General features: G+C 45.7%; 1 protein-coding gene across 1 annotated transcript in view; it reads left to right on the top strand.

The window, feature by feature from the left end:
• Positions 1-24,239, top strand: part of CFAP77 (cilia and flagella associated protein 77) — a 130,490-nt gene that overhangs the window by 17,365 nt on the left and 88,886 nt on the right. The gene's annotated exons all lie outside the window — the stretch shown is intronic.

The raw sequence follows: 24,239 nt of genomic DNA on the forward strand, positions 1-24,239 counted from the left end.
CTACTTGGATAAAGTAAAGACTGAGCTGAGAATTGAATTAACCAGGGGAGGAATGTGTGTGTATATGAGATAGGGTTTGGGGTGTGGTGAAGGCAAAGGATAAGGGCATTCTAGCCACTTAGGAGAGTATGTGCAAAGAGTCTGTGGTAGAGAAAGTATGGGGATTCAAGGCACTGAAAGAAAGCCAGAATGGCTGGGATGTTGGGGTAGGAGAGAATGGTGGATCATGCAGGCCCTTAGTAGAGGTTAGTTAAGGAGTTTGCCATGTAGCCCAAGAGAAACGGAAGCCAGTGAAGGCCTTTAAGCAAGGGTTAGGACCGACAGCAGAGGGAAACAGTCAGATTGGCATTGGAAAGGCCCTCTGGCCAGAGCATAGATTGGAGTGCCTAGGGTGGCCATGGGGAGATCGATTAGGGGGCTTACAAAGTAATGTAGGAAGGAGAGAGGCTGACCCAAACTGATTGCTCCAAAAGCATCTCAGTCCCTGACTGTTACCCCAGAGCCACTCCTCTTTTCTGTGTGTTTGATCTGGACCTTGTATTTTCCTGAAAACTCCCTGGTTCCATGGCAGTCATTTCCTACATATAGTCCTGGTGGTGATCTCCTCTGGTTTTGCTTTTCTGTATGTCTGGTCCTATCTGATCTGGATCATTTGGAAATTTCTCAAAAATTTAGGTTTTTAATGGAGCTCTTTCTTGTTTTTCTACACTATATTGGATTTTTTCCTTTTGAAAAATACTTTCTTTGTCCTTTCATGGTATTTTGAGAGGGTGGGAAGGTAGACATGGGTGCTCAGTTCACCATTTTGAGCCAATATCCTCATTTATCCTTCCTAAGATTTTGAAAGCATTACATCTCATGATGTGCTATTGGGAGCATTCCAAATCATAGCCTAAGGATAGTTATGTTTATCTATTTTTTTTAAAGATTTTATTCACTTATTCATGAGAGACAGAGAGGGAGAGAGATGTGGAGACACAGAGGCAGAGGGAGAGGGAGAAGCAGACTCCACGTAGGGAGCCCCACGCGGGACTCGATCCGGAGTCCCCAGGATCAGGCCCTGGGCTGAAAGTGGCGCTAAACCACTGAGCCACCTGGGCTGCCCCTATCTTTTTTTTTTTTTTTTTTTAAAGATTTGTTTATTTATTTATTCATGAGAGACAGAGAGAGAAAGAGGCAGAGACACAGGCAGAGGGAGAAGTAGACTCTATGCAGGGAGCCCGATGCAGGACTTGATCCCGGGACTCTGGATCAAGCCCCAAGCCAAAGGCAGACACTCAACTGCTGAGCCACCCAGGTGTCCTGAGTTATGTTTATCCTTTTAAAAAGTTTTAGAAGGTACCTTAGAATCTACCTGTAAGTTAAACATAACAAAGTATGTTTCCATTTTTCCCAAATGACCAGAGCTATGAACTAGAAAACCACTTTCTTGAGATTTGAAGAAAAACCCTTCTGTCCTAATTGTTCTACCAGGCTGCTAAGATACTAGAAAATCTCAACAGAATCTCTCCTCTTATTTGAGGCATCTGGGAATTCAGTGAATATGTCCAGAGGAGGCAGCATATTAAGCCATTTTATTATCCAGTAACAGAATACTTGTTCCTCCTCTGGTCACGGCGAGTAAGCTGCTCTCAGACCAACCAACCCTCCCAGAGGTAACATCTATAAACTCTGGGTCAGACTTAAAAAAACAAACAAAAACTCAATTACCTGAAGATTCTGGAAAGGCAACAAACATAGGTGAATAGAGAAGTCAGATGAGGATGTCGACGCACGGAAGAAGAGAAAAACAGGCAATGGTTCTCTCATTTGGAAAATGACTTTTAGGGCAGCCCTGATGGCTCAGTGGTTTAGCACTGCCTTCGGCCCAGGGCATGATCCTGGAGACCCAGGATTGAGTCCAGCGTCAGGATCCCTGCATGGAGCCTGTTTCTCCCTCTGCCTGTGTCTCTGCCTCTCTCTCTCTCTCTCTCTCTCTCTCTCTGTGTGTGTGTGTCTCTCATGAATAAATAAATAAAATCTTTTTTTTTAAAGATAGTATGTTAAAAAAAAAGGAAAATGACTTTTAGTGAAATGCCAGGCTGCACATGGTATCTAGAATTTGGATAGAAACCTATGGTTCCATCCAACCCGTGATTGAAGAACCAGAAGATAGAGTTTGAGGAAACCACAGTCACCAGGAAATGAGGGAAGAATCCAGGAAAAGAGAGAACCAGAGAAGAGATGTCCAAATTCAATATATAAACTTCACTGTATGTCTCCAGAAGATCCCTGAACCACATATAGGGGGGACAGACTCTACAAGTTCAACAAAGGCTAAAATAAGTGAACTTGGATTTGAACTACTGTGTATCACAGAAGACAGACTTTTCAGTTTAAGTTCAATCAACTTAGCCACTTGCAAACAAAACAAAACAGAACAAAAATTCCTAGGAGGAATATAACCTAATTCAGAGTCCCAATGTCTAGAGTATAATTCAAAAATACTTGACACACAAAGAAATAGGAAAACATGACTCATCTTCAAGTGAAAAGACATTTAATGGAGACAAACCTCATAGATTTCTCATATTTGGAATTGATAGTTAAGAATATTTATTATCGGGGCGCCTGGGTGGCTCAGCGGTTGAGCATCTGCCTTTGGCCCAGGGCGTGATCCCGGGGTTCTGGGATCGAGTACCGCATCGGGCTTCTTGTGAGGAGCCTGCTTCTCCCTCTGCCTATGTCTCTGCCTCTCTGTCTCTCATGAATGAATAAATAAAATCTTAAAAAAAAAGAATATTTATTATCTACTTATTCGTGAGAGAGAGAGGCAGAGAGAGAAAGGGAGAGCATGAGCAGGGGGAGAAATAGGGGGAGAGGGAGAAACAAACTCCCCACTGAGCAGGGAGCCCGACTTGGGGCTTGATCCCAGGGCCCTGAGATCATGACCTAAGCCAAAGGCGGACTTTCAACTGACTGAGCCACCCAGGTACCCCAAGAGTCAAGAATTTAAAGTAGTAATTATAAGTATGCTCAAGATGTAGAGGAAAATATGTTAATAATAGATGAAAAGATAGGAAAACGAACCAACAAGAACCAAAAGGAAACTTTAAAAATGAAAATACCTGAGACAAAAAAATTTACTGAATGAGCTCAACATCAGAGTTTAGATAACAGAAGAGTCAGTGAACTTGACTATATCAATGGAAATTATCCAGTGGAGGAATAGAGAAAACAGATTTTAAAAAGTAGGCAGATCCTCAGGAAGCTGTGAGATCAAAAGATCTAACATACATGTAATTGAAGAAATAATGACCAAAACTTCCCCAGATTTACACAAAGACATACTTTACAGATTATAAGCTCAGTTTTTAAAAAAGTATTTTTAAAAAGCAACAAAACCAAACCTATGTACAAAATAGTCAAATTGCTAAGAACCAGAGAAAATCTTGATATCAGAAATAACACACTGCCTACAAGGAAATAACAATTCAAAAAAAAACCCTGACTTCCTATCAGAAACAAAAAGTCCAGTAACAGAGACAGTAGTCTAAATTTGTTTATTAGAATTTCTAGTTTTTTTGTTTTGTTTTAGGATTTCTGGTTCTTTAAAAGAGAATCAGGGAGCCAGACATAATACAGGTGAGTCTAGGTTGAGCTGAGGGAGGAAAGGTGATGTAAGGAAGGAAGGAGAAGGTGTGCTTTCGGGGACAAAGTGGATGAGATCCCTAAGCAACATGTGCACAGAGAATCTAAGGGATGTGAAGAGGTGGATGGCTCTGAATCCACATTTGAGAAACACTGACCCTCCTTCTGCTGCTCCCCATCCTCATGGCCTCAGAGAACTGTCTTTACCTCCTCAATCCTCAGTTCCCTGTTTATAAGAAAGGGGTGATCATGGGTACCTACCTCACGGGGTTGCTGCAAAATTTAAATGAGGTAAATGTACGTTAATGAGCTAAGTGCAAATGTTAGTAAATGGTAAGGACCAAATACATGGCAAATGCAATGATTATTGCTGTTTTTTTCTGTGTCCGGCAGCCCCTTTTTGCCAACATTTCAAGTGCTTTATGAATTTTTATCACACATCACTCCCTGTGAGGTGTTATCACGATGTGGCTACTTGCCCTCTTGCATCCGTAAGGAAAGATACCCCGGATGGCATGAACTAGTCAGCATGACTAGTCACCTGCCTGTGGGCAAGCTGCTCCCCTCTCCTCCCTCCTGTTCTCCGTGACCATGCCTCACTAATTGTTTAAAACCTGGCTCTGAGTGCCCTCTCCTGGAAGCCTTTCCTGACCCTACTCCTGCTCTGAGATGTTTTATGTGCCTCCCTCTTTGCCTCTGTAATATCCTATATGTGTTTCTGTCACTGCTCTTAGTGAACGTATTGTAATGTCTGTTCTTGTGTGTTCCTTATGGGCAGGAACCAGACCTCATTCATCTTTTTATTCCCAGTGCCTGCAGTGCTTGGCATAAAGTAGGTGTTCAATAAATGTTTGTCAGATGAGTGAATAAATAAATGGTTTAATGAGTACCTGGGAGACTGTTTCCTAGTAAATAGTAACCCTGGCATTTGTATGAATGTCTAAATTTATTTTCAATTCAAACTTGAGACACTTTAATTTTAAGATTTAAGGATGGGGTGTTTGTTCTCCATGAAGGAACACATGGCTTTGTGCACAGGTGGCTGAGAGCTTATGAACCTGCAATTCAACCTTGTGGAGAAGCAGAATATCTATGCACAGAATTTCGTGTCGCTAAAACACAACTAAAGTTTTCTTTTCTTTTTTTTTTAAAGTAATCTCTACACCCAGTGTGGGCCTTGAACTCACTACTCTGAGGTCAAGAGTCACACCCTACCGACTGAGCCACTCAGGGGCCCCTCATTGAAACACAATTAATATCAGTAATGCATGTGTTTTCAAGACTCCACGTGCCTAAGAGCAGCGGAAATGCATATAGGAACTTGCTGGGGGCTTGAGGGGACTATTTCTGATCCATCTTTAGATTCAAGCATTTAACAAGTAAATCCAAATGAGGACACGGGAGCGATGGTCCCACTGAGCATGGCCATCCTGTTCTGCCTGGAAGCCTGGAACACAAAGGCAAAAAAGAGGGAACACATGGCCAGTCCCAAACTAGAAAGGGCTTTTCTATGGCAGGATATTGAGCTGTTTGATAAAAGCCTAATATTACGCTTGAATTATACTTGAATGCTTAGCAAAAGCACATTGTTCAAAGACACTTAACGTGGACTCGGGTGGATCCCCTTTCTTCTGTCGCCTTCTGAGGTGGTTTTGTGGGCTGTAATGATTTGTATTGTATTTATAAGCTGACAGGGTAATCCTGCGAACAGCAGGAGGGGAAGCAACCCAAGCAAGACTTCTCAACCCTGCTAATTAAAACAATCCTTCCTCCCCCCACGAAGGCTAATGAGACAGAAAGAAAGTGGGCTAATGAAAATGTCACCACAAGATTGCCCACTTATTTTATTTATTTACTTAATGCTGTAACTTCCATTTGGGGGTTCTGAGAGAAAGAGAAAGGTTTTCAAAAATTTGCTAAGAAGACCCTTTCTTATTCATCATGGCTCCACACGGCATGAGCTGTCACCAAGCATATCTTTAGGGATAGGAGATTTTATCTTCAGTTGTCAATAATAACAATATTCTAGGAAGAGGGGTTTGCCTGTGGTCACTTTGAACAAAATAAAAATGAAAGGAATCTGAATCCCTTTTCAGAGTATCTTCCCCCAAATCCAAGAGGCCAGTATGCTTTATTGAAAAGCCTTGGCTCCCCAGTGCAGGTGGCCAGTCAAGTTGAAGAAGTGTCACTAATATTGAGTGGTGTTTGGAGAGACAAGTTCACTGTGCTCAAACAGACTTAATGTTGATCCCATCATCAGCGTTTGGCTCTGCCAAGATGGTGAGAATTCTATTTATACATTATTTAACGGAGCACAGCGTGACCTGACCCTTCAATACCATGGGGGTGCCCAAGGGTCTTCCATCTTCATTTCAGTCCCTTAAATGCTTGATGATTTCAGTTAATGCCTTTATTGGCATCCAGTGTCCAACCAGACTAGAAGGAAGAAGGAAGGAATGAAAGAAGGAAGGAAAGAAGGAAGGAAGGAAGGAAGGAAGGAAGGAAGGAAGGAAGGAAGGAAGGGAGGAAGGAAGGGAGGGAGGAAGGAAGGTTGCAACCTGGTATTGATCTGCTAAGTGGGATTTTTATGCTGGTCAGTCTGAGTTTTGTTGCCAGAGGGTATTTGCACAACAGGGTACTTATGCTGAGAGGCTTAGTGTCATGGTCCCTCAGCAGCAGATGCTCATTTCCTGGGAGAATCAAGGGAACCAAGAGAAGGGAGTCTGGTTATGAATCTGGTAGGTATATCCATTTCCCATGGCTGCCATAACAAACCATCAAAAACTGGATGGCTTGAAGCCACGGAAATATATTCCCTCATAGTTCAGAGAGCAGGAGTCTGAAATCAAGGTGTCACCTTGAGAATCTTCGAGAATCCTTCCTTGCATGTTCCAGCTTCTGGGGGCTCCAGGCATCTCTTGTACTGAACCAGTACTCCTCTTTCTGCTCCAGTGGTCACATGAGGGCTTCTCCTCTATGTTGGTCTTCTGCTATTCTTTCTTTCCTTTTTTTTTTTTTGTGTGTGTGGCTAAATTTTTATTTTTTAAATTTTATTGAAATTCAATTGATTAACACGTAATGGGCAGTCCGGGTGGCTCAGTGGTTTAGTGCCACCTTCAGCCTAGGGCATGATCCCTGGGTCTTGGGATTGAGTCCTGCATTGGGCTCCCTGCTGGATACTGCTTCTCCCTCTGCCTGTGTCTCTGCCTCTGTCTCTCTGTGTCTCTCATGAATAAATAAATAAAATCTGATGAATCACTGAACTCTTCCTCTGAAACCAACAATCTATTACATGTTAATTTTTAAAAAGATTTTATTTATTTATTCATGGGAAAAAGAGAGAGAGAGAGAGAGAGAGAGGCAGAGGGAGAAGCAGGCTCCATGTAGGGAACCCAACACGGGACTCGATCCCAGGTCTCCAGGATCGCGCCCTGGGCTGAAGGTGGCACTAAACCACTGAGCCACCCAGGCTGCCCCATCAGCCTTATATAACACCCAGTGCTCATCACATTACATGCCCTCCTTAATGCCCATCACCCAGTTATCCCATACCCCACTCCTCTCCCCTCCAGCGACCCTCAATTTGTTTCCTATAAGAGTATCTTATGGTTTGTCTGCCTCCTGCTACTCTTTCTTATAAGGACACTTTTTGCTGAATTTAGGGCCCACATGGATAATCCAGGATGATCTCATCTCAAGATCCTTAGCTTAATTACATCTGCAAAGACCCATTTTCTGAATATGATCCCACTCACAGGTTCTGGGGATGTGTCTTTTTGGAGGCCACCATTTAACCCGCTGTAGTGGGACTGGGCCATATCAAGCTGAGTTAGTCATTTGGTCCTAGTCAATTAAATGAGCATTTCCCACCTCTGCTTCAAGAAAAATGTGTTCTTACCCCTTTTACATGATATGAAGATATATACAGAGTGACTTTTATAAAAAGAACATTCAGAAAAGGACACAACTTTTATTTTTAATTTTTTAATTTTTATTTATTTATGATAGTCACAGAGAGAGAGAGAGGCAGAGACACAGGCAGAGGGAGAAGCAGGCTCCATGCACCGGGAGCCCGACGTGGGATTCGATCCCAGGTCTCCAGGATCGCCCCCGGGCCAAAGGCAGGTGCCAAACTGCTGCACCACCCAGGGATCCCTTTTTTTTTTTTTTTAATTTTTATTTAAGGACACAACTTTTTTTTTTTTTTTTTTTAAGGACACAACTTTTAAATAAAGACTTTGTTCATTGATCATTCCACCCTTCCATATTTAGAGTTGCAGATTTGGGGCAGCCCCGGTGGCGCAGCGGTTTAGTGCCACCTGCGGCCCGGCGTGTGGTCCTGGAGATCCGGGATCAAGTCCCACGTTGGGTTCTCTGTGTGGAGCCTGTTTCTCCCTCTGCCTGTGTCTCTGCCTCTCTCTCTCTGTGTCTGTGAATAAGTAACTAAAATCTTAAAAAAAAATAAAGTTGCAGATTTTAATGCTGTAGCAATTAAAAGCAATACTTATGAAGACTTTGAGCAATGGGAAAACACTCATGACATAATGATAAGTAAGGGAAAGCCTGGAAGAGAACTCTGAAAAATGAAAGTGGTAACAATTATATATAAGGGATAGATATTCTAGGTGGTTCTCCCCCATCGTGATTTAAAAATTCCTGTTACAAAGATAATACAAAATTGTAGTAGAGATTGCCTCTCAGATGGAGAGGGGAATTCTTGAGAGACAGGAACAAGAGGAAGGCTTACTCTTCATTTTCTACCTTTTGCACCTTTTGAATCTTGTGCCATGTGCATGTAATACTCATTCAAAAAAACAAATACATAAAAAGATAAAGTCCTGTTATTGTGAAGCCTCTGATCACTGTCTCCCCAAGAGCTGAACCTGCTTTCTGAAGTTTCCCTTAGCTGTTTCTACAGGATTGGGCATTTATCATAGTGCTCTGCGATGGTTTGTGTATTTGTTGCATCTGGAGTGTAGATAACAGCAGGTGCTAAAGTCCTGGAGAAAGACAGTAGGGTATATTCCAAGAACAGAAAGATGGCCAGTATTTGCAGGTTCAAATTTGAGGCAGGACGTGGCAATAGAAGGGTCTGGAAGAAGGAATCTTGGATGCCATTGTAGGAGTTTAGGCTTTGTTTGAGGGCAGCAGGAAGCCACTGAGAGGGAAATGATCACACTGGCATTGTAGAATGAGTGTGGGAAACAAGTATACAGTATTTCCACCATGCAGATATAGTAGATGTAAATAAATCCCAAAAGTATACATAATAGTAAAATAATTAGGAAATGATGAGTTTTGACTATTTACTGCCTTTGTTTTTAAATATAAGTTACTTAATTGTAAGTTTATATAATTTAATTTTAATAATGACTTTAACAACTGGCTTGCAAAATACCTGAATATTTAACCAACACAGTGAGCTGGTACAAAATGGCTCTGCACACCACCGGTTTCAGCTGAGTCTCAAATGTGTATATTTTAGGAGAATGTAATTGCCACCACACAGCAGAATCTCTGGGATAAGAGGATCCCTGAGTTCCCCTTTATTTTGCAGGGTAGGGGAGATACCATCACTATCCTTTTTTCTTTTTTTAGAGAGGGAGGGAGGGCAGGGAAGGGCAGAGGGAGAGGGAGAAAATTGCAAGCAGCTCCACGCTCAGCGCTAAACTGACCAAACCACCCATGAGCCCCACAGTTTTTTTAAAGTAGGCTCCAGGCCTAGCTTGGAGCCCAAATCAAGGCTCAAACTCATACCCCAAGATTAAGACCTGAGCTAAGATCAAGAATTGGATGCCTAACCAACTGAGGCACCCAGGCACCACTTGGTCACTATTCTTAGGTAAAATCTTAGGAAGAAGTTGAACATGACATTTCACTAGCATTGGGCCCAGCCCTAGGTCTCCCAAAGACCTGGAGGATGCAGGTGGAAACTGATCGGCAATCGAGGGGCTTCTGTGGTAGGGCATGCAGGATCAGCATTCTCTGTCCCTTCACCTGCTTAAATCACTGGCTCTGGCTCCCCATGGTTAAGCCAGCCCCAGCAGCATCTTCCTCCTCCCACCAATCTCTAATCTCTGGGCTGATCTGCTTCCATCTCCCCAGCTTATCCTCAGAGAAACCAGCCACTGTTCCAGTTCCTCTGGGTAATCTGCCTTACTCTATATGTCCAGAGCTGGCCTCTTTCTATGATCACCACCCAGGGAAGAGTGGGAAATCTCACTACCAGGAGCAGCAGAAATATCAATATTCTCATTTTCATTATTGCCATCATCACCGTCGGCATTACCATCACCATCAACATCATCACCATCACTATCATCATTATTACACCATCATCATTGTCATCATCATCACTATTATCATCACCATCACCATCATCATCATCACCATCCTCACCATTATCATCAGCAGCAATAACAGTAACAACAACCCACATTTACTGAGTCCTTTCTCTGAGCTAGGCACCAGTTTTAACATGCATTCTCTCATCAAATTCTCACAATAAGCCCTCAAGAGTAGGTACTACTGTTATTTCCAGTTTTTCAAAAAAGATTTTATTTATTTATTCATGAGAGACATAGAGAGGTAGAGGGAGAAGCAGGCTCCCTGTGGGGAGCCCAGTGCAGGACTTGATCCCAAGACCCCGGGATCACAACCCGAGCCAAAGGCAGATGCTCAACCGCTGAGTCACCCAGGCATCCCTGTTGTTCCCAGTTTACAGCTGAGGAAATCGAGGCCCACACTGCTAGTGAGTGGTGAAGCAAAGATCTGAACCTCAGTTGGGCTGACTCCAAAGCCTGTGCCTCAATTTCCATTGATGAGCTATTGACAATAATGATTAGCAACTAGGTAATACTTGAGAGTTTACAAAATACCGTTGCACTCATCATTTGCTACCACCCCTGTGAGGTCAGCGTTATTACTGTTGTTATTTGATAACCAAGGAACCTGAGGCTCTGAGAGGTGAAGGGACTTTAAGATCCCACACATGGTAGGTGGTGGAAGGGTTCTGGAACCCAGCTCTTGAACCCTGAAAATGGGCTGCCCTATTTTACATATACACCTTCTGGGGTCTGGGCCATTCTTGAGTAAAAATCTCCCATACATGGCACTTTCTGATGCAACCTGTGTATGTTCCCAAAATAGCTGTTGAGTGACAGTCTAGCCTCCTTGATTTGAAGCTTGCAAAGACCACCATATTCATCACCACCACCCTTCTTTTACTCACCCTTGCATTCTAAATCTGCAGGGGGGTGTGGGGGTTTTGTTTTGAAAGTGAAGTGTGGAGAAGCGCACCCCATAAATCTGCCATTTGCATATGTTTCTTTGGGAGTAGGGGAGAAAGGAGGCTGGGGCCAGATTTTCGCATGCAAGTCTACTCATTATTTACACAGACAAGGAGATATTTCAGTAAAACTGCAGTCTACTCTGAGTGACAAGATATCTTTCTGCAGTGCAAGGTTCAGGGAAATTGTAGTGAAGTTGACAGCTTTTTAATGTACAGTTGCTATTCCACTGAAATACGGCATGTTTTTATTTTGGAAGTACAAGATGACCTGTTTATTAGCTGTGATTCAAACTGAGTGTACATGCTTGGAAACACAAAGGCAGAAGAACAGCTTGTTTCTTTTGGGGGGTCATAGGCGCCCCCTCCCCCTCCCCCCCACCACACTTAAGAAAACATTGAACACATCGAGTGTTCCCAATTGCGGTGGACGTATTTTCCTTGAAACGACAGCCTACCTTAGCATCACGGGAAGAAGTTGCCAATTGCTTTAATCATCCTCCTCTGGGTAACCAGAAAGTGCTTAGGTTCCTCTGTGGTGGGGGGGGGGAGGCAGAGTGAGCAGTGAGATCTGGGGAGACAAACAATCTGGGTATTTGACTCGGAAACCTGCACTTTTTCTTCAGTGGCAGGGCTTGAGTGGCGTGTCTGGACTTTTGCTCCTCCAAGTGTGGCTGGTGGACCAGCAGTGTTTGCATCCCTGGGTGCTTATTGGAAATGCAGAATCTGAGCTCCCACCCCACACCAGCCTCACCAGAATGTCCATTTAACAAGGCTCCAGGTGATCTAAGTGCACATTCCAGGTGGAGAAGGGATAGCCCTGAGTACCCAGTACCCTTCACCCTGACTGATGAAGCTCAGCTGCTGGTGTCATTCACTTATTCAGTACACATTTATTTGGGATCTACCATGTGGCAGAAGCCAACATACTAGGAACACAGAATAAGACAGAAAAAGTCCCTACTCTCCCTTCGGGAGCTTGCAAACCAGTGGTGGGGAGCCAGACGGGGAACAAGGAATTACAGGTGAGATGGATTACAAAACCATCCTCACCTGGACAGGATGGCATCTGCATCTCAGTGGGATTGTAAGTGGCAAAACGTAAACAAATGAGAAAAAAACACATCTGTGATAGTTTGTGCTCTAACGTTTTACACATTCTCATAAACTTTGTAAGTTACTCTGTGCTTGGAATTTTTTTTCCATTGAGGTGAAATCCACATAGCATACAGGTGACCATTTAAAGTGTATGGGGACGCCTGGGTGGCTCAGCAGTTGAGCGGCTGCCTTTGGCTCAGGGCGCGATCCCGCAGTGCCAGGATAGAGTCCCGCATCGGGCTCCTTGCGGGGAGCCTCCTTCTCCCTCTGCCTGGGTCTCTGCCTCTCTCTTTCTCTGTCTCTCATGAATAAATAAATAAAATCTTTAAAAAAATAAAAATGAAGTGTATCTAGGGTATTGCATTGTTGTGCAACTACCACCTCTCTGGTTTCAAAATGTTTTTATCACCCCACAGAAATGCGCCATATCCGTCAAGTGATCAGTCTCTAATCCCTTCTCCGCCAGCTCTGCTTTCTGTGTATCTGCCTATTCTGGGTCCTTCACATAAAGGGAATCATATAATATGTGACCTTTGGCATCTGGCTTCTGTTGCCTCTACTGTTTTCCAGGTTCATCGTATCATAGCACTTCATTCATTTTTGTGGCTGAATATTGTTCCATTGTATGGATAGCACACTTGACTTATTCACTCATTTGTTGATGGACATTCATGCTTTTTAAAAAGAAATCTCTCCATTTATGGGCACCCGGGTGGCTCATTGGTTGAGTGTCTGCCTTTGGCTCAGGTCGTGATCCCGGAGTCCTGGGATCGAGTCCCTCATCAGGCTCCTGACTTCTCCCTCTGTCTATGTCTCTGCCTCTCTCTCCGTGTCTCTCATGAATAAATAAATAAATAAAATCTTTTTAAAAATAAATAATAAAAAATATCTCCATTTAAAATAGGCCTCTATTGAGGTGCCTGGGTGGCTGCTTAAGAATCTGGCCCTTGGTTTTGGCTGGGATCATGATCTTGGGGTCGTGAGATTGAGCCCCACTTTGGGCTCTGTGCTCAGCATGAAGTCTGCTTGGGAATCTCCCTCTCTCTCTCTCTCCCTCTCCCTCTCCCCCTCTGCCTTCCTCCCCCTGCTTCCCCTCCACCCACTCATGCTCTGGTGCATGCTCCCTCTTTTTCTCTCTCTCCCAAAATAAATAAATAAAATAGGCCTGTGTCTATTTTATGCAAAATAGACCATCTTGTTAGCTTCATGAAGCAACAGTGCTCATTTTGGATTATCACATTAATAGACTGTCCATTGTCACTTATATTGGTCTGTAAGGCTCAAATCAGAGTGTTCCCCTGAACACAGGACTCCGGGTTACATGCACAGGGCTCCTGGACACATACTTGAGTGGTAGATACTGGCTTTTGAAAATCACTTGTTTGGCTTTGCAAAGCATGATTTTGCACCTGCCACACTGCATGAAATCAATGGCACTTCTGGGCCATTTTCCCATTTTATTCAAGCAACCACTGAGTTCCTACCACAGCCTTTTTTTGAGGTTCAGCTCTGCTCTGGGTCCTAGATGGATGACAGTGGCCCTCTGGATCTACTGCTCAGATGCCTGGATACTCCCATAATGAGAGCGGAGTAGCCACCAGGGTGAAAGGCTCCACCTGGTGCCTCACTGGGTTCTGAAGATACCCCTCCCCATTTCCTGCAGAGAAGGGGCCTTGCAGCTCTGAAGGAAATCAGCTTGAAAATGAAAGCCCTGAGCATAAGCAGAATCAACGGAAGAAGTTATTTGTGAGGATAAGGCGCTCAGATGGAGCTTTCCATCCAAGTAAACCGAGAGCCACCTGCAGCCATTGCCAGGGAGACAAATGCCACATCTGGAAAGATATCTGCATAATCCACAGCTTGTCATTTGGGCAGGAAGTATTCTCTCTCCTTTGAGAATCTGCCTAATTATGGGTTGGATATATGCCAGGAAAGAGGACCGAGAGAGAAATGAAGCAGTACACACGACACATCCAAGCCATGGTGCGTCCTCCCAGATCGCAGGCCATCTCCCGGGGGCTGCGGTGTCAGCAGGTACCTACGGTCAGATCAAGAGAGCCAGCCAAGGCAAGGCAGGAGGGTGATCTATGACCTGCGGGCTGGTTTGCGGAGTCTCCGCTGTGGTCTCCTGAAACGCTGCAGTGTTTGAACCTTTGTGAGATGTGTTTCAAATCATCAGGAAAAAAACTGACTTTTGCAGATTATTGCATTTTTTGGTCCTTCTTTTAAATTTTTAAGAAGTGTGGTGGGACGCACATGACACTTGCCAGCTTAACCATTTTTAAGTGTGTTAAGTATATCCACTTTGCTCGTGCCACCATCACCCCCATCCCATCTCCAGAACTTGTTCATCTCCCCAAACTGAAACTATCTGCATTTAAACACGGACTCCCCACACCCCCTTTCCCAGCTCTGGGCACTCACCACTCTCCTCTCTGTCTTTGTGAGTTTGACAATTCAAGGAACCTCATCTAAGTGGAATCGTATAGAATCTATCTTTCTGTGTGCAGCTTGTCTCGGCATGGTGTCCTCAGGCTCATCCATGTTGTAGCTTGGGTTTACAATCTCCTTCACTTCATTGTGTGTAAATACCACATTTTGTCTAGCCATCCACTGATTAACAGACACTTGGTTGCTTCCAGCTTTTGGCCATTGTGAATGGTGCTCCTGAGAACACGGGTGCAGGTAACTGACTTTTATTTTTTTTTGGTTACCGACTTTTAAACAACAAATAAATAGAGCATTTCTCTAGCCTTGCTCTTTAATGAATGCTTTTGGGGGAGGCCTTGGGCCCTGCTCTCCACCATCTGATTATGGCCTGCAGTGAGAGGCAGACAGTGTCTGCTCTTATACAGTCCTGTTAGTTATGAAGGACTGTTTTGATTTAATTGTGCTATAAATGATCGTGGGAGAGCTTTCCTCCCGGGCACTGTGAGTACACATGAACTTGGCCTATCAGATAGTTCACAATGGGAAAGGTTTGAAAAGAGCCTCCTTAAAAGCTAGGAAATTAAAGAGTCAGCTGCCTGAGGCTGTTGCCCTAGACCCTGGGCTTTGGAGTTCACCAGGTATGGGTGGTCCATCCTTGCCATAGAGACACCAGCCCTAAGGAAGCTAGGACAGACCCTTCCCACTTTACTAACGACCCAGGGAGCCTGTAAAAACTGTGGTTCCCTGGGCCCCGGTATCTGGAATGTCTGACTCAGAAGGGGGCCAAGGAATCTGCATTCTGGTGATACCCACACAGGTTGCCCCTGGACCACAGCAACGGGCACCCGGTGGTGCTGAGGTGGTGATGTTTAAGGAGGTGAAGTTGGATGCTGGCTCCCCTCCCAGATGTCCTGCCTTTGTGGGATGACGTGCCAGAGGCTGGGTGAGTGCAAGGAGATATGTTAGAGGCAGTCAACTCCTTACCAGCGCGCCTCTCTGGGGTGTGTGTGTGTGTGTGTGTGTGTGTGTGTGTGCTTATGTTGATTTCAGAATTAACAACCTTCCCCCCTTCTTTTGTTCATTCCTGAATTCATTCCTTTCATTCCTTTCTATGGCGACTCTTGCATTGAAGGCTTGAATGATAAGGAGGAGAAAAACCTGGTAAGAGTTGGGCCTCTAATCGTCCCCATGGTCACCCTGGCTCCTAAACTTGCCTTGGAGGGGCTTTACCGGCACTGGACACCTGAGCATGGCTGTTTCCTTCTTTTCTCTCACAATTAGACACAGAATTGACGATGAAGGCTACACTGTGGTTTCCTGAGGGCTCTGCTCTGCTTTGGAAAGCATGCATTGACATCAGTGCATGCAGGTTAACCCCCATCCCCCCTCCCCCCCGCAGCCTCATGAGAGAGGAATCCATTCCCCCATTTTACAGAAGAGAAAACTCAGGCTCAGGGAGATGAGGTGACTCGCCTCCCCAACTCCCCGGCCCCAAGTTCTCAGACTCAGTGAAGTGGGACAGCCAGGATTCAAATCTGAGTCTGACTCTCTAGAATCCACACTCTGCCACGGATTCTGCATTTTTTTGTGTTTTTCCCCCTGAAAATCAACTAACTAATGAGTCAAGCCTGATGCGAGATGCCGGGATGCCGCTGGTGGTGACACACCCCCGTCTGTCAATTAGCACCTGTCTCTTCTTGAGGATGCAGAGAATGAACTAGGTCAAATTAATTGATCATTTTCTATTTCAGGGGATCCCTCCTAAGAAAAAAAGCCATATTATTCTAATTCTAATTCATTTCAAGCCTAGCAAATAATTGAAAGCAGGTCCCGAGAAGGTAAAGCAGTTCACCTGGCAAAGCTGCCAAGGAGCTTTGTCTCCGCTCTCTGCTTGGACTGGTCCTCCTCCTGCCACCCGGAGCATGTGGCCTCTCCTCTCTGTTCCCCACGGAGCAGGTGCAGGCACGGTCTCAGTCCATGCAGACCAGCATGCCCGCTACACCCGGGATGCCCTCCCCCGTGTGTTCCAATTCACACTCCCCTTAAATGTACTAAGCTGCTGACAGCAAACACGGAGACCTCAAAAGCCCAGCACCATGCATATGTTGCAAGAGTGGATTTCTAGAATGCCAGAAAGTAGAACACGGCAGAAAATTGGTCTGATTAAAGAATCAACCTGCTACTTCCATTCTGTACCCAGCCCTCGAATATTTCTTAATAAAACCACCCAACGTTCAAAGGATGTCTGCTGAAGGGAAAGACCTACTTAGGAGTGCAGTTTACACGGCAGCAGGATTATTTGTTTTACAGCGAGCCACTGTGCTCTGCAGTTAGGGGCTGCCAGGGGAGGTAGCCATTGTTAATGTGGTGACACTGTTATGTGCTTTGTTTGGGAGAGTGGCTTAATTAGGTGGCAACTTGGAGGTGCTAGCTGTTTGCAAGGTAACACTGGTCTCCCTGGCGGAGGGCTACTTTAGCTTTTTAGTTTAATTCGAGAAAAAGTAGAGAGAAAAAGCTCAGATTTTAGTAGATCAAGAACACACACACCCACACATACACTCGGATATTATACGTACATCACAAAACTTTGGTTGTGTGAACCTGGGAAGACCGAGTAGGGGAGGAACAGAAGGCTTCCTTGACAACACATTGTTTCTCAGGGATTTCTCTCAGTCAAGTGCTGCGTTGGGGGGTATAATGTAGTGTGTAAGGCACAGTCTTGACTCAGACAGACAGACAGACAGACCTGGTGGAAGCCCAGTCCCACCATTTGGAGCTGAGGTTGGCAGGTATTTATTCACTCAACCCTTCTAAGCCTCCATGTTTTTGATAAAACCAGATAGTAATACCTGACTCCTGGGGTTGTGGGGAGCTCAGTCAGGATGGGGAAGTCAGCCCATGACTGAGTTCTTGGAGCATGATCAGTGCTGCGTGAGGGAAGCGTCCTGATTGGGAAGCAGGGGAACAGGGATGAAGGAAGGAACCTGGGCCCTGCCTCTGGGTGAATGGAGAGACAGACCCGTCCGCCTCCTGCCAAGACCATAGGAACAGTCCACCGATGGTCATGATCAGGACAGAGCAGCTGGAGGGGAAGTCCCAGGAGGCGGTACAGAGGGGGCCAGTCTGGAGGTTGGCTTTGGACTTTTTCTTCCTTTACTGTTTTGTAATGTATGACTTTAATATAATAAAACTCGCCCATTTATACGGTTTGGTGACTTTTGATAGTTGTGTACAATCACATAACTTACTGCTGTCAAGGTACAGAGCAGGTTCCTTGCCCTAGAAAGCTTCCTTGAGCTCCTTTGTGCTTCATGTCATTCTCCAGTCCTGGCCCCAGGCAACCACAGATTGCTCTTCATCACCACGGTTTGCCTTCCTGGAATTTTTTATAAATGGAGCCACACCATGACTTATTTCATCAGCTCAACGCATCTGAGATTCATGCAAGTTGTCGTATGTGTTGGTACCTCGTTGTTTCTTGTTGCCAAGTACGTCTCTGTGATAGGGATGGACCATATTTTGTTGATCCATCCATGAGCTGATGGACATTTGGGTTGCTGCCAGTTTGGGGCTACTGTAGAAAATATGCTATGAACTTCCACATGCACATTTTTGTCTGGGCATGTGTTTTCATGTCTTGTGGGTAGCCTCTAGGAGTGGGATTTCTGGGTTACACAAAAGGTGCGTGTTCAACTTTGTAGGGTTCCTCCATATTGTTTTCCAAAGTTGCCATACCATTTTGCATTGTCGCCAATAGCGTATGGGAGGGAGCTCTAGTTTGCCCCACGTTCCCACCAACACATGATAGTGTCAGTATTTTTAACTTTGAGGCTTGAGTTTGGGAGGATGATTAAGAGTTTGGTGGGCATGTGAGATGGGAAATATATTCTAGGTAAAGAAAATAGCAGATGGAGAAACACGGAAGCAAGAAGGATGCCATGTGGAGAACGACAGGTACATCAGTACTGCCGGGGAGAAAAGGGTATACGGTGCAGGAGTGGGCAGGTTTGCAGAGCAGGAGATGACCTCCGGATGTGGTCATGGATGAGCTTAGACTGTGAATAATATACACAACGACCACAACCAGCATCCACTGAATGCTGCGTACCAGGTACCAAACGTCTATGAGATGGGTCCTCATATTATCTCTGCTACCAAGAAGACACAGAGCCATGACTCATGAATAGAGCCAGGGAGGTCCACACAGTTAGTAGACAGTAGAGCAGAGATTTGAACTCTGGCTGTCTGGCTGCCCAGGCCATGTGCTTAAAAGCACACTGCCCAAATCCTGCTTCTGTCTGATCTGACGGGCCCATGGAATGCTTTTAAAGGTTTTAAGAGGGGAAGTGGAATGAATAGACCTTTTTTTTTTTTTTTTGGAAGACCAGTTGGCTGCAGAGTGATCATGGCTTGGAGGGGGGTAAGCCCCGGGGGTAGGGAGATGGCAGATGGAGTGGGGGCCTGGCTGCCACAGGCAGGCCAGGGACAAGTGAAGGTGGGTCTTGAGTGAGTCAACAGCAATAGGGAAGCAAGAAAGCAATGGACTGGAGAGCTGTTCAGGAGGCATCTGAATGACTGTGGAGGACGAGGAAAAGAAGCTGAGAATAGATATTAAGTTTTTTGCCTCGGGCAACTGAGTCAGTGGAGGTGCCGCTAACCAAAATAGAAAATTCTAGAATGGGAGAGAGTCTACAGAATGATCGTGAATTTGTTTTGGGCTTGTGAATGTGGACAGAGGGTCTGGCGCAACTTATGGTCTTTCAGGGCTGGTGGATTTAACACAGGAGGGGCCTGAAGTCCTGTGATCAGTGATTCATAGTTTGGTGGAGACATGCGTTTGTATGGCATTGTGTGTGTGTGTGTGTGTGTGTGTGTAGTAGTAGTCACTTAAACTAGTGAGTGTGCCTAGTCAGAGAGAGTATCCACACTGCAACCTCCCTCTGTAGCTTTTTTTTTTTTTTTAAGATTTTATTTGCTTATTTGATCGAGAAGAGCATGAGCAGGGGGAGAGTCAGAGGGAGAGGGAGAAGCAGTCTCCTTGCTGAGCAGGGAGCCCCATGCGGGGCCTGATCTCAGGACCCTGGGATCACAACCTGAGCCCGCGGGGCGCTCCCTCCCTCCTCCTTGCATGACACTCTCGAAGAGTCTTTACCCCTTTACTCTCAAAGAGTCTCCACCCTCTCCTCCTAAATTCTGGGTCATCATTTGCTCCAGAGGCTAACTGCAATTCCCTCCTGTCCCCTCTGCTCCGTTCCCTATGCAGAGTCTATTCCAAAATAAAAAAAAAGTCTTCCCCAGATAAGTCAATTCCTATCACTCCCCCACTGCAAGCCCATTAGGGCTCCCCCACTGTCCACAGGGCTGGTCACTGTGGGTGTCTCCCCTCCTCCAGCTTGGTGTGAGCTCGCAGGGAAAGGACCATGGAAGAGAGAGCGTTTCGGCACTTCATGACAAGAGCACCGGCCTTGCCTCTTTGGGAGCCTAAGAGGAACTGGAGTTTGTTCGTGAGAACAATCTTATGTGAGCCAAGTGGTGTTGGTTTGTGCAATGAAGTTATGAATGTCCATTCCCCAACCACCCTCTTCTGCGGGGAGGACCTGGGCTCAGCTCTGGTCACTGGGGGATGCTGGGTGTGAAGAGGCCAGGGAGAGCTCAGTGGCTCAGTGAACAGTCCAGAAACCATGAGAGGACCAGCTGAAGAAGTCCATGGTGGTTCAGTTGGCATGAACCACTTGGTTCTCCTTTGGCCCAGTACTGTGGCCTTGTCAGGCTGGAGGAATCTGGGCCACTGGTGTGACAGTTAGGCTGGACCCTCTTCTGTGTAGCCTCAGACAGACTCAGCTTCCTTCTCCATCAGAGGAAGGGAGCAACTCAGTGAATCCTACAATCCTTCCCCAACCTAACATCCATTTTTAAAAAGCCAGTGTGATTCTCATCTCTTAAAGAAGAAAACCTATCTCATGGTGGCTAAGACTGAAGCCAAAAGATCTTTTTTTTTTTTTTTTTTTTAAGTAACAAACATTTTAATGGAAAGGGCTTTCGTCTGGGCCAGGTGCACCAGACGATGGTCCTCAACCCTGTTATGTGCTGCCCACTTTTGTAGCAATTCCCGGATACCGGGGCCGAATTCGGAAAGCCCAGTCATGGTGGATGTTTTCCCCTCCGGCTATCTTTTGGCCTCTCACTGCTGAGTATTTAAGAATCATTTGGTTTTCCAATTTGTAACATTTCCTTTTGGAATGTTGTCTCTTACTGATTTAGAGAAAGGAGGACATTTGTTTTAATAGATTTGAATTTTATCAGCCTGTGTATTTGCACCGAAGCATAATAATAATAAATTATGGTCCTAATAAGTAGGCTGCCCAGAAGGACGGTGGTGGCACCCCCAATAATTGATGCACATTCTCTGAGATTTAGGGGTCTCATAATTTATCGGGGTTCATGTTTTTCTATCCAATTTGAGGAAAGGCAGCTGTGTTTTGTAAGCAATAAACTCTGCCATTGTATTTCTTGGCTATGCAAAGAAAAGCATTCTTATTATTTTCTGCCTATTTCCTAGTTATTTCTGCAGTATCTAGTAGCCTCTTTATGGGAAAGAGTTTATCAATATTTCAATTATAAACTCCGATTTTCAGGAGTCGGTAACTTGCCTATTTAAGAATCAGAGCAGTTGGAAAACACAGTAAGTAGCTCATCATCCCAGGAACCTGAGTGCTTTCCAAAATATTAAGCGACCAGTACAAGTAAGTCCCATTCCTTTCAAGTTTTAGCGTGAGTCTTTGGTTTTTCTAAGCTACATGCGTAAGATGGAATTAAGCCTCTTTTTCCATCAGATGTTACTGAGGTTCCTGCCTGATGATGGAATCAGGGTCTCCACATATGCTCAGTGCAAGATACCCTCTGGAGAAGCTCACCACCAGTCTCTTTTCTAACCAGTCAAGTGATAGTTTGATATAACGCCTTTTTACACTGCACAGTGGGTCTTTTTCTAGAAGTGAAGACTCTTCAGGAACACAAATAGGCACTCTTAATCATGGGACTGGCATACTGGCTTTTAAGAGAGTAGACGTACTCGTAAGTGTAGCCAAAGGCCAGCACTAGCCTCACCACGGAGCTAACGAGGTGGAGCCAGCCATCGGGTGGTGTAGCCCGCAGGGACGACGTGCCAGGCATCCCAGGTACCAAGGGCAATCTGTTGACCTCACTCAACCCTGACTTGAGCCAGCTCTTTCCACCCATGCCACATGCCGAAAGGCTCTTCCTTCCAAGTCCCCATGAGTCAAAAGTTCTTGGTCATTTAGAGCATCCCAGGGCCACTTGGAGTGAGGACACAAAATGTCATGACACCTCATGCAAATTATCCCCTGGTTACAGCCCTGAATAGATTTTGTTTTATTGGCTTGGCCTTTAAAAGAGAAGCCAATAAATTAGCCTGCAGGAAAAACTCTAGTCTGTGGCAAAGCTCAGCAATATCTCATGTAGGAGCAGGTGGCCTCTTTATTGTACTGGCAGATTCTGTCCGGACTGTTCCTAGGCCTTCTTAGGGATAGATGGAGTCATTTCTGGCAACGTCACTGTGGCAGAGCCCACCAGGACTGTGCTGTGTGTGGGGTTCTCACAGTAAAAACGAAAGAACCCCCCCTTAAATCTCTCTCCCCTCGGCCCCCAGTAGGACATATGGTCAAGGAAAAGCAGTGAGCCCTAACTTTAGGGTTTGGGGAGGCCATGCCATGTGTGGCCAGAACACCGGAGTGCCGATCCTGCTTCAGCACCTCTTGGCTGTGTGACGCTGGGCAAGTTACCTAACTGCTCTTAGCTTTCCCATCTGTAAAATGGGGATAGTCACACATACCTGTGAGCATTGTGTGGAGATTGAATGACAAAGTGCTAGTGCTGTGCTTGGCCTTTTTATGAAGCACCTACTATGTATCAGGCGCTATCCTAGGCTCTGGGGATGAGACAGATAGATAAGGTGCCCCTCTTGTGCTTATGTTTTTTTTTTTTTTTTTTTTATTGTTGTTGCTTTTAAGATTTTATTTTTAAGTAATCTCTACCCCCAACGTGGGGCTCAAAGTCACAACCCTGAGATCAGGAGTCATATGCTCCTCCAACCGAGCCAGCCAGGTATCCATCTTATGCTTCTGTTCTAATGCAGGAAACAGACAATATAGGAGTAAAAAAAATGGCATTTAAAAAAAGATTTTATTTATTTATTTGAGAGAGAGAGTGCAAGCAAGAGCAAGAGAGAGGGCATGAGCAGGGGGACTGGCAGAGGGAGAGGGAGAAGCAGACGCCTCCCTGAGCAGGGAACTCAATGCAGGGCTGATCCCAAGACCTGGAGATCATGACCTGAGCCGAAGTCAGATGCTTAACCTACTGAGCCACCCAGGTGACCCGCCCCCCGCCCCCAAAATAACATTTTTTTGTGGTAGACAGCTGGGCAGTGGTTACCGAAGGCTGCTCTGAGCCATCCACGGTAGCTATCATTGTCCTTCTTTCAAGACCCATTTCAAAGAGCACCTCCTCCCGCAGCTTGGCCTGACTCCCATCCAGATGGATGTCCCCTTCCCTCCAGCCTCCGGACACCTATTCCCATCCATGCCCCATCCTCAGCCAGCACCTTGCCTCCACATTAGTGCTGATGGACCAGAGCACAGATGCAAAATCTAATTGAGACTTCCAGAGGGCTGCCCTTCATGGTGACCCTGCTCGGCTCATGGGGCCTTGAGTCTTCCTTCTTCCTCTGGTCTTCATGGAACAAGAGCAGGTCAAAGAAACTGTCCAGTCTGGGGGACGAGGAAAGAGGCCTCTGATCCACTTGGAGGATGAACTGTCTTGCACCCTTGGGTGGCCCCACCGTGAAAGCCACTGAAGGCAATCCTTCTTCTGTGCCTCAGAGCCACATGAGCCCCTGGAACAGTAGCCCCTGAAGTAGGGAAGGCAAAGAGGCCTCTGAGGCCGAGCCCCCCTGCCCTTGGCGGAACCCCTGGCCCGTGCAGTCCTGAGCAGCCCAATCGCACGCGTGCCCACAGCCGCCCCGAGTCCCGCTGACTGACAGCATGCTGTATCCTATAAAGGAAAAAAAAAGGATTAAAATCGAGATTTTGCTATTATTTTCCTCTGATAAAAGTGCAGCAAGGAATGGCTCAATTGTGTCACCGCCTCGTTCTTCATTTTGTGTTTTTCTTTCATGCTTCAATATCTTCCTCCAGCTGCTCGTGTCTCCTTTCTTTCTCCTCGCTTTGATCTATTCGTTTTCCCCAGAAATGGGGTTTATAAATCATTGTAATGCAGCCTTGGGAAAGATGGTGCTTAGTGCAGGGAGAAATACATCGCTGCTAACAGCCCCGGCAGGGAGACAAACCCTCGGCTTGTTGCTGGGTTCTGGCGACGGGTTACTGATGGTATTTGCTTTTTATGTGTGCGCGCGTGCCATCGGGGCAGGGCCGCGGGGAGCGTTCCGCACGCCACCTTTGTAATATTTCAAGCCTCCTCCGGCAGTCGAAAACAAACTGCTCCTGCCTGCTCTCAGGGAAGCAGAGAGAGGACGGGAAGGAAAACGTAAATGCGAGAGAGAAGCATAAAGAAGTGTGCATGCTTTTCTTTGGATTCCACCTCTGGTAAACCCAGCTCCTAAAACACCTCTGTCCCCCCTTCCTTACACCAGCCTAGCAGGGCCGCCTTAATGAATCTGGCATCCTGGGTCGTCGGGCCCAACTCTCTCCGGCACAGTTAGGAGTCTAACGGCCCAGATCCCTTCTTGGCGAAGGCCTGGGGCCTCCCTTGTCATGTT

This window comes from Canis aureus, chromosome 16 (assembly GCF_053574225.1).
Source record: "Canis aureus isolate CA01 chromosome 16, VMU_Caureus_v.1.0, whole genome shotgun sequence".
Lineage (NCBI taxonomy): Eukaryota > Metazoa > Chordata > Mammalia > Carnivora > Canidae > Canis > Canis aureus.